We start from the raw sequence: 8773 nt of genomic DNA, 5'->3' as shown, positions 1-8773 counted from the left end.
GACAGTTTCTTTTGATCTCCCATGACCCTGTCTTGAATCTTGATGTTGAGATAGCGGGAATGTTCTACTTGACCTGCTGATCCTGTTCCAGAATCTTACTCACTTTTGATTATAAGTTAGTTAAATTTAGTTTCGGTGATGCTATCGCTCCCAACATCATGCCATTTTTCGATGATCCCAGTAATAAGGGTCCAAGCACAGTGTCGGTGTCGGGCTCCAGACTTACTATTTCTTTTAATGAGCTTATTCTCTCTTTGTCATGGAAACTACGTAAGGGTTGTCAATTATTGGATGAGTCTCAGATAGAGGCACACGGAGCCTAAATATGATATGAGATCCTCCATCTATGTAAAACCCTTAAAGTAACCAGTACAATAACTTAAGGGAGCTTATATTGCCACACCAACTTTTACTAACGGCACCCCAATATATGTACTATTTCTTTGGTGCTTTACATATGAATTGGGGTGCTCTTATCAAAAGCTGGCATGGCAATAGAATCTCTCTAAAAGTTAAGGTATTTTATTATTCTCAAAGATTTTTTTTTTTGGTTTTTTGTTTTTTTCATAATAAAAGTATGATAGATGAGTAAGAGGAGTTGAAGGGCTTCCATCAATCAAAACATGAGTAACGGTTACAAGTAGTTATAACAAGATAGATTATGAGAGATGTGGTTAGTTAGTTGGATTGAAGAGAGTTGGAGTTATGGAGAAGGTTAGGGGAAGAAGAGGTATTCATTTCGTATTCCTCCACTACTTTTTTATCCATTTTTTGGTTGTCCAATTGTTTGATGTTGATTTTCTTGGTTATAGTTTGATCTCATACCTAATCAGTCAATGCATTATTAGCCGTTAAGGAACGTTACTTGTATTCAATTATTATCGAGAGAACTTATATTCGCACACCAATTTTTTTTACAACACCAAATATAGAATTAAATGAATTGAAAATGAGATTTTAATTATCTATTATCACGGCTTGTGTTGCTAGATTCGTTCCTATTGGATGGAACGGTATATTGTTTTGAAGCAAATCAGTTTATAGTATAATTTGTATTGGGTTCGTGGAATACAACAAATCATGTACTAACCAAATTGCTAACCCAATTATTTTGGTTTGTTGAATTAATAGTGAAGATACAATGTACTTTAATTTTTGTGAAATTCGATTATGCCTAACATTGATCTGAGGTCTTCATTTGAGCTATGGATTGCCACTTTAATCCAAATGGCACTTTCAAATCTCTAGAGTTCATGATTTAAATTAGGTTTAAAAAGATGTTGAACAAATTTTTAAGCCAACTGAATTCTCAAATTTAAAATCCAAATTCAACAGTGAAAAAAATGTATTTTTTCTTAAAGAAAGTGTTGTGCTTTGAACCTTTTTGTAGCATGCAATCATATTTTGGATGTTCAATCCATGTTAATTGATGATTATTCCGCCATATAACTCAATTTCATTTCAAAGAGAAGTAATAAATCATTGTCTAAAGCACCAATGTGGTACCTGAGAAAGAGACTGCCCCAGGTCAGATTTACAGTAAAAGTTCAATCGGAATCAATTAATTCATAAATGAACAAAATTTACCTTATGTTAATACCAATCCGATTTCCTTATATTTGAAATATTTTGAATTCTAAGTATCAATCCCTTGATTTTTCTACAGATTGGCAAGTTATTAGGACTCCCCAATATCAATATAACATAATTATATACTCTTAGGTATGAAATCGAACATATACTCTTAATACATTTCTTCTATTGAATTTGAATTTTAAATTTGAGAGTTCAGCCGACTTAAAAATTTGTTCAATATCTTTTTAAACCTAACAGTATTTTTTTAAACCTAATATAAATCATGATCTCTAGACATTTGGAAGTGCTATTTGGACTAAAGTAGCAATCCATAACTCAAATGAAGAACTCAAAACATGATAGGCATAATCTAATTTCACAAAAACAAAAATTAAATTACATTGTATCTTCACCATTATTTCAACAAACCAAATTAATTGGGTTAACATAATTATAATTATATATTCTTCGGCACGAAATCGTTGAGACTACCCAACATAATTATAATTATATAATCTTAGGTATGAAATTGAAATCTAATGGTGCATATCTCCAACATAATTATATATATACTTAGGTATATACTCTTATTATGTCCAAACAATACAAATATAGGTACAAAAGATTGAAATCGAGAAATGAATGAATTCTCTCCACTTAATATTAACTCACTCCCAATTCTAAAGAAATCATTGCAAAGAATCAACAAAGAAATCGAGAATGAATTCTCTTAAAGTCGTGCTAATTCATCTCCATCTCTCTTTCTATACAAAAACTAAATTATTTGTCAACAATTTTAAAAAAACTCTAAAGAAACCTAAAAAACACTAAAGATAATAGAAAAGACAATAGAAAAACGAGATCGTTTTTCTAATTTAAATTCAACTTCTTTTGGTATACTCTAATATCCCAACTTAAACTTGAAAACAGAGTCCATTCTGTTCAAGTCCCGACATATAATTCCGTACTTCCTTCTTTATCATCTCTTGCATTATAGATAAAAACTCAGAACTAAACGGAATAAAACTCTTCTCAACTTCCTGTTGTTGCTGATACACAACTGGCGACCTGAACTTTGTATATCCATTGTGTGGAGTTTTTGGGCAAATTTGCTGCAACGGAACCGCCACTGGTGGAAAAACTTGGCTTTGGTTAAGATTTTCTGTTGTTTCTAATGTCGCTGTTGTTGTTGTTGTTGTTGTTTTCGCCTCTGATGTGTGGATTCCTGGTGGACCCAAACTTAAACAAGTCGGTGGATCAATCATCGAAGAAGATATCTCCATCTGTGATGGAGTCATCATTACTCCTCCTGATCTCGGCACAGGTCGATACACATACGAAGAAGAACCCATCAAAGGAAGACTAGAATCACTTACATCAGATCCAGAAAGACTAACAGCACCAACACTAGAAGATCTTTTAAAACGTTGGTGGTGGTGGTGTTCTTCATGTCCATCCGAAGCAATACCATCATCTCCCGCCATTAAACAAGATTTCCTCTTTAAAGTTGAATTCCAATGATTCTTGATCGCGTTATCTGTTCGACCAGATAGAAGTCTAGCGATTGTAGCCCACTTATTTCCAAATTTCGCATGAGCACTGATGATCTTCTCGTCTTCTTCTGGTGTGAACGCTCTATGTTCTACTTGTGGTGAGAGCTGATTACACCAACGAAGACGACAAGATTTTCCAGATCTACCTGGAATCGATTTGCTTATAAGAGACCAATTTCTTGCTCCATGTTTATGTACAAGTTTCTGCAACGATTCGTCTTCTTCTGGACTCCATGGACCTTTGATCCGATCGTAATCTTTTCTGTTTGAAGCCATAACTTCAGATCTCAACAAAACGAAACCCTAACCCTAAAAAAGAAGGAAAATTTTATACAGAGAGGATAGAGAAGAAGAGAAAATTATGTAATCGTGGGAGGGAGATAGAGAGAGACTATTATTGCTCTACAAGAAAGATAGAGGGGGCGAAGAGTGGAATTGTATTTAAAGGAGAATTAGAGTAACCGAGTAAGTCGGTTAGAATTACCGGTTATAGGCGTTAGAAGCACGGCTTCTTCCAGCAAGGGCAGTTGGTTCTCAATACAGCTGTTAGGAGACACGCGTCGCTTCATAACCATATCTACTTTACGTAGTCACAATCAAACTCTTATCTTACGATTTGATATCTCGAGAAATTTGATAGAAATAAAACTTATTATACTGGCGCACCAATTTTTTTATAATACATCAATTTTATAATAATTATAAACAAAATTGAATATAAGAGAGGTCTTTTTTTTTTCTCATACTTTCCTAAAAAAGAGAAAGTATTATTGTCAATCAATCTTAATCTTACTATTCAATATTTTGTAAAATATTAGTAAAAATTCAATTGAATTTATATATATATATATATATATATATATAATTGAATAGGATTAATATGACTACCTCACATAACACACTCAATCAACCCTCCAAACATGACAACTTCGAGAATCTTAGATTTATACGTCTCAAAATACATGATTCTCTCTAATTACATATTTTTATGGGAAAATACAATTTTATATCTCGAGATATATAGATCTATGATTCTCGAAGTTATCACATCAAGAGAGCCGATTGAGTGTGCCACATGAGATAGTCAAATTATCATATTTCTTTTTAATTATTAAAATGTTTGTGATTGGTATAATATTTTCTGATTGAATGCAAATAAGTAATCTTATAATAAGAAGTAAAGTATTATTTTTATTATAAATATAAATATAAAAAAAAAAAATTGAATTTGAATATACAAGTATTAAGTCAAGACCAATTATTTCTATTTATATAATTCAAAATTTTGAATTAAACAATTATTCAAATATAATTAGTACATTTTATCTAACTACTTAATTAGGCGATTTTAACGTATTATTTGACAAATAATGTGAATGGAGACGAGGTTTAGTTAGTCTGTTAATATAAAAAATTGGTGTGACCCTATAAGTTTTCATAGAAGAGATAAGCTCAAAAGGAAAAGGAAATAATTACTAAAAATTATAAAAAAAATCGAGTAACGTTGAGTACGGAAGGCATAAGTTTGACTAAGCCAGGCTGTAGAGCATTTGTGAGGGATTTTCTTTATTAAAACTGCCGCACGAAAGTGCTGAGCTGTCAATAACGACAAAATCAGTCGCCGAATCGGAAGGCGGATCATTATTGCCATCCTGTCAGTCCAGTCTGTAAACCTGCCACCCAAACGGCATCTTAACGGCCTTCCTGTTACCTACTATAGCCGGTAACCTTTCCTTCTTTTTCGAACTGCCACAACCGACTACCTCCACCGTGACCGGTACGGATACGATCTCCACTCTCTCACTTCAACTTTGCTTCGTATTTCTTTTTCTTTTTTTTTTTAATTAATAATTTAGGTTTAAAAGGGGGACAAAAAAATAATTATTAAATTGCAAGGATGTTGGGGGAGATTTTAATAATTAATGCAAGATCTTGTAACCGATTCGTGTCGATTTCGGTTGCTTGTACGTCGTACCTACTACCTAATGCGTTGTTTGTGGTAACGATTCGTTTTGAATTTATTTTATTATTATTATTTTGAATCTTTGACTAAAAATTGCTTCAAAGATAATATCAAATAGTTATTATTCATTATCAAACCCCACCACCTAGGCCGGTGATATCTGTTTACAATCTCTCATAATAATTTTAAAACTCGTCCAAGACCGAGTTCACTCGCCCGATTCAACTCGATCTTTAGGGGCAATTTGGACGAGATGATCAAGTGAATCGTCCATTTCATTATCATTGACTCCTCCCATATTTTTAAAATTCAAAAAAATTTAACAAGTCAAAGGCTCTTCTTGATTAGTCAATTCTCGATCAGATTAGGGTATTAATGGGGTTCATCAAATGGAATCAGATCAAAATCTTTAAGATTGATTGAATCACGATCATAAAACGATGACGAACACATTTGCATATAAGTACCCACGTGCACCTTGATCATATTTGTTTATCAATCTCTCATGTAATTTTATAACTCATTCGAATTATTTGACTTCTTGAAACTGTTGGACATGAAGATGAAGCGAGCCGTTCAATATTTCGAAAATGTTATCTAATCAATCAATTTTTGTGTTGATAATTTTTTTTTTTTTAATTTAAATACTTTTTAATTTTATAAAGAGTAATTATATTCTGACATTCCCACGTGACATACTCAAAATACTTTTTTGACGTGGCATGTGTTAGAATCATAGATTTTTCTTTTAACGGGATACACAATAGCATAGATTTATAGGGATGTACAGTTGTATATTCCAAAACATAAAATTTGTGGTTATAGCGCATGTCACATCAGGAGAGTATTTTAAGTATGACACGTGGGGGACTCAAATTATCATGATTAGCCGATCCACCTTATAATGGGAAAAAAATTATAATTACTTAGTTTTAAATAAATAATATTAAATAAAATTAAAATTGGGTTAGATAGTTTGAATCGTCCGAGTTAGATGACCTTGACTAATCATCTCCTTTGTGATTTTGTAGGGGACGAGATGCTCGATTTGAAACTTGAGTTGAAATTTGGATTCGATCGGTAGTTATTGAGATTGGTTTGAATTAGTTGTTTTTATCTTTAATCCAATGAGTCAAATCCTATCAAATCACTTAAGAGATCAGCTCATTAGTGAATCACTAGAAAATATCTTTCCATTTCAGTAAGATTTTTAGGATTATCAAAGGATTAGGCGATTAGCATAACTTCGGGTTTGGAACAAAGCTTCATTTGATCTGACCAATAATATATGAGAAAACATGCAAATTATATTATATATTTTGTTTAAATTTATCATGTACTTGTATATATATCTTGCACATCAAATTGGGATTTATAGAGATCGGATCCTTATCGGAATCCAAAACATCGATCCAAACCCGGAGTTACGGAATAGATCGAATTTCGGATCTGATTTGATCCATTGACAACCCTAATTCATTCCACATTAAGATTTTTAGGGTTATTAAAAGATTAGCATAACTTTGGATTTGGATGATTCGGATTTCATGTTATCGGTTTGGATCAACCAAACTCTATAGAGATTCTATTAAGCCAATAATATATGAGAAAACATGTAATTTATAGTGTATATTTTGTTTAAATGTATCATATACTTGTTTATCTTGCACATCAAATTGGGATTTGATATGATCAAATCCAATCCTTTTGTAACCGGTTATGATTTGGGGCCAAATGATCAGATCAAGTGGGAAGACAATCCCAACAAGGACTCGATCCAATAATCGTCACATTGTTTGGAACGTATCCATTTTTATTGGATTGGTCCCAAATCAACTCTAATCAAATCTTTAACCCCCAACCCTAATTTATATCAGTAGATGGCATATACAAATGCATATGTATTACGAAAATTAGAATATAGGCATGATTAATTTTTTATTTATATTAAAACTTTATTTCAAAAGTTTAAAATAAAAAATTTAATTTTATATCATATTTTAATGTTTACAATATAATAAGGGCCTTTTTTATAATTAAAAATATTAAGTCATGATTTTGAAGAAAGCAAAATAAAAGAAATTTTAATAATTTTAGAAAACTAACTAGCAAGGTTGTGGGATTATAAGGAGATTTTTGTACCTTAAAATATTGATTAATGGAATTTTGAATATATATATTTTTGATTATTGAATTTTGAATATAAAATAACAAAAGGATATTTTGTAAATTAAGAAAACTAATGAGGGGATTGTAATTTTATTTAGGTTGGAAAAATTAACCTTGATAATAATAAAGTGAAAATGCAAATGTTGGGGTGATTTTGGTATCAAACCAATGTATTCCGCCTTCTCTCATTATCTCACCCCAAACTCGTATCCTGAAGAAGATCTCCCTCTTGTTCCCTACAAAAGATCTTAAATTTGATATGGATTCCGAGATTAAGACCTTTCGACAATTAAGTTAACTAAAAACAAGAAGGGCTAAATTAGAATATGCGTCAAAAAAATTTACATGTGTTTTGATAATTGTATTTATGAATTTCTAGAATTCTCACATTGATAACTTCATTTTTTTGAAAATCTTGAGCACATTCTAAAATCCTACATTAATTAATATCTTTCTATTTTATCTTGTCGATTCTGTGATGAATCGTAATTTTTTCTCATGTTCGTCTTCTTTGAATTTGTTCAAAAAATTTAACTCTAATTAAGACCATAGGAGTCTGTTAGGGTTTGCTACGATCTCCTTGTTATTTTTGTAGTTCTATCCTAAAACTTCAAACCCCATCAAAATTAGTTTACAAGTTGAAGGTAAAAATTGACAATCCATGATTCTTCAACTTGTAAACCACTTTTAATGGGGTTAGGAGTTTTAGAGTTAATTGATTTCTTGTGAGGATGATCTCTTCACCATAGTCATTTCAGAAACTTTTAATCCATATGAAAAAAAGGTTGTCAAATTTTGGTTGTCCCCAGATCTCAATCTCACACACACATTAGTAGGCGGCTAGTGCAAACGTACAACACATGTAAGCTGATTTTAAAGATAATATAAAAAAAAAAAAATTTTATAATTTTAAAAAGATAACTAAAATGATTATAAGGTTGTGGTGACATGTGTCACTCTATTATTGATCAAAAATTATCACTCACATCAACCATCAAGGGCAAATTTCATCTTGTATAACACATGATTAACAATGAAAAAAAATGACCATTGTAAATGTGTCTATAATCATTTGCGAGAATCATTGAAACAGTAATCACAACCTTCAAATCTCCATGGAAGGGACAATAGTTGTCTGTTACAAAAATAATAATATGATACATATCAATATGTAGGAATAAGGAGTAATGTAATTAAAAGTGCATCTCACGTGTGAGATAATTTGTTAGATGTAATTATTTGATAGTGGGTATTATAGGTGTAGTTTTTCTTCTCTTTTATTATTCTTTGTACTCGATTTAAGTAGGAAAATAATAATAATAATAATAATGAAGTTATCAAAATAGTGGGATAAGCCTAGATATATACTCCATTTATTTTCTTTATTACTTTTTTTTATGTGATTTTGATTACCACAATAGTGAATCCAACTTTGGCAAGAACAAAAATTGATGTTCAAAACAAATAATTAGAAGGTTTATGTTGTTGTGTATCTCGAGGAGTGAATTGGTCA

The 8773-nt window shown here is 31.3% G+C and overlaps 1 pseudogene; it reads right to left on the bottom strand.

The window, feature by feature from the left end:
* Positions 1-2214: 2214 nt before the first annotated feature.
* LOC147403835 (transcription factor MYB44 pseudogene) lies at positions 2215-3551 on the bottom strand (annotated as a pseudogene).
* Between the last annotated feature and the right edge of the window lie 5222 nt (positions 3552-8773).

This window comes from Akebia trifoliata, chromosome 4, assembly GCF_017979445.1.
Source record: "Akebia trifoliata isolate Shusen 1 chromosome 4, ASM1797944v1, whole genome shotgun sequence".
Classification (NCBI taxonomy): domain Eukaryota; kingdom Viridiplantae; phylum Streptophyta; class Magnoliopsida; order Ranunculales; family Lardizabalaceae; genus Akebia; species Akebia trifoliata.
This window is presented reverse-complemented; position numbering and strand designations above follow the sequence as displayed.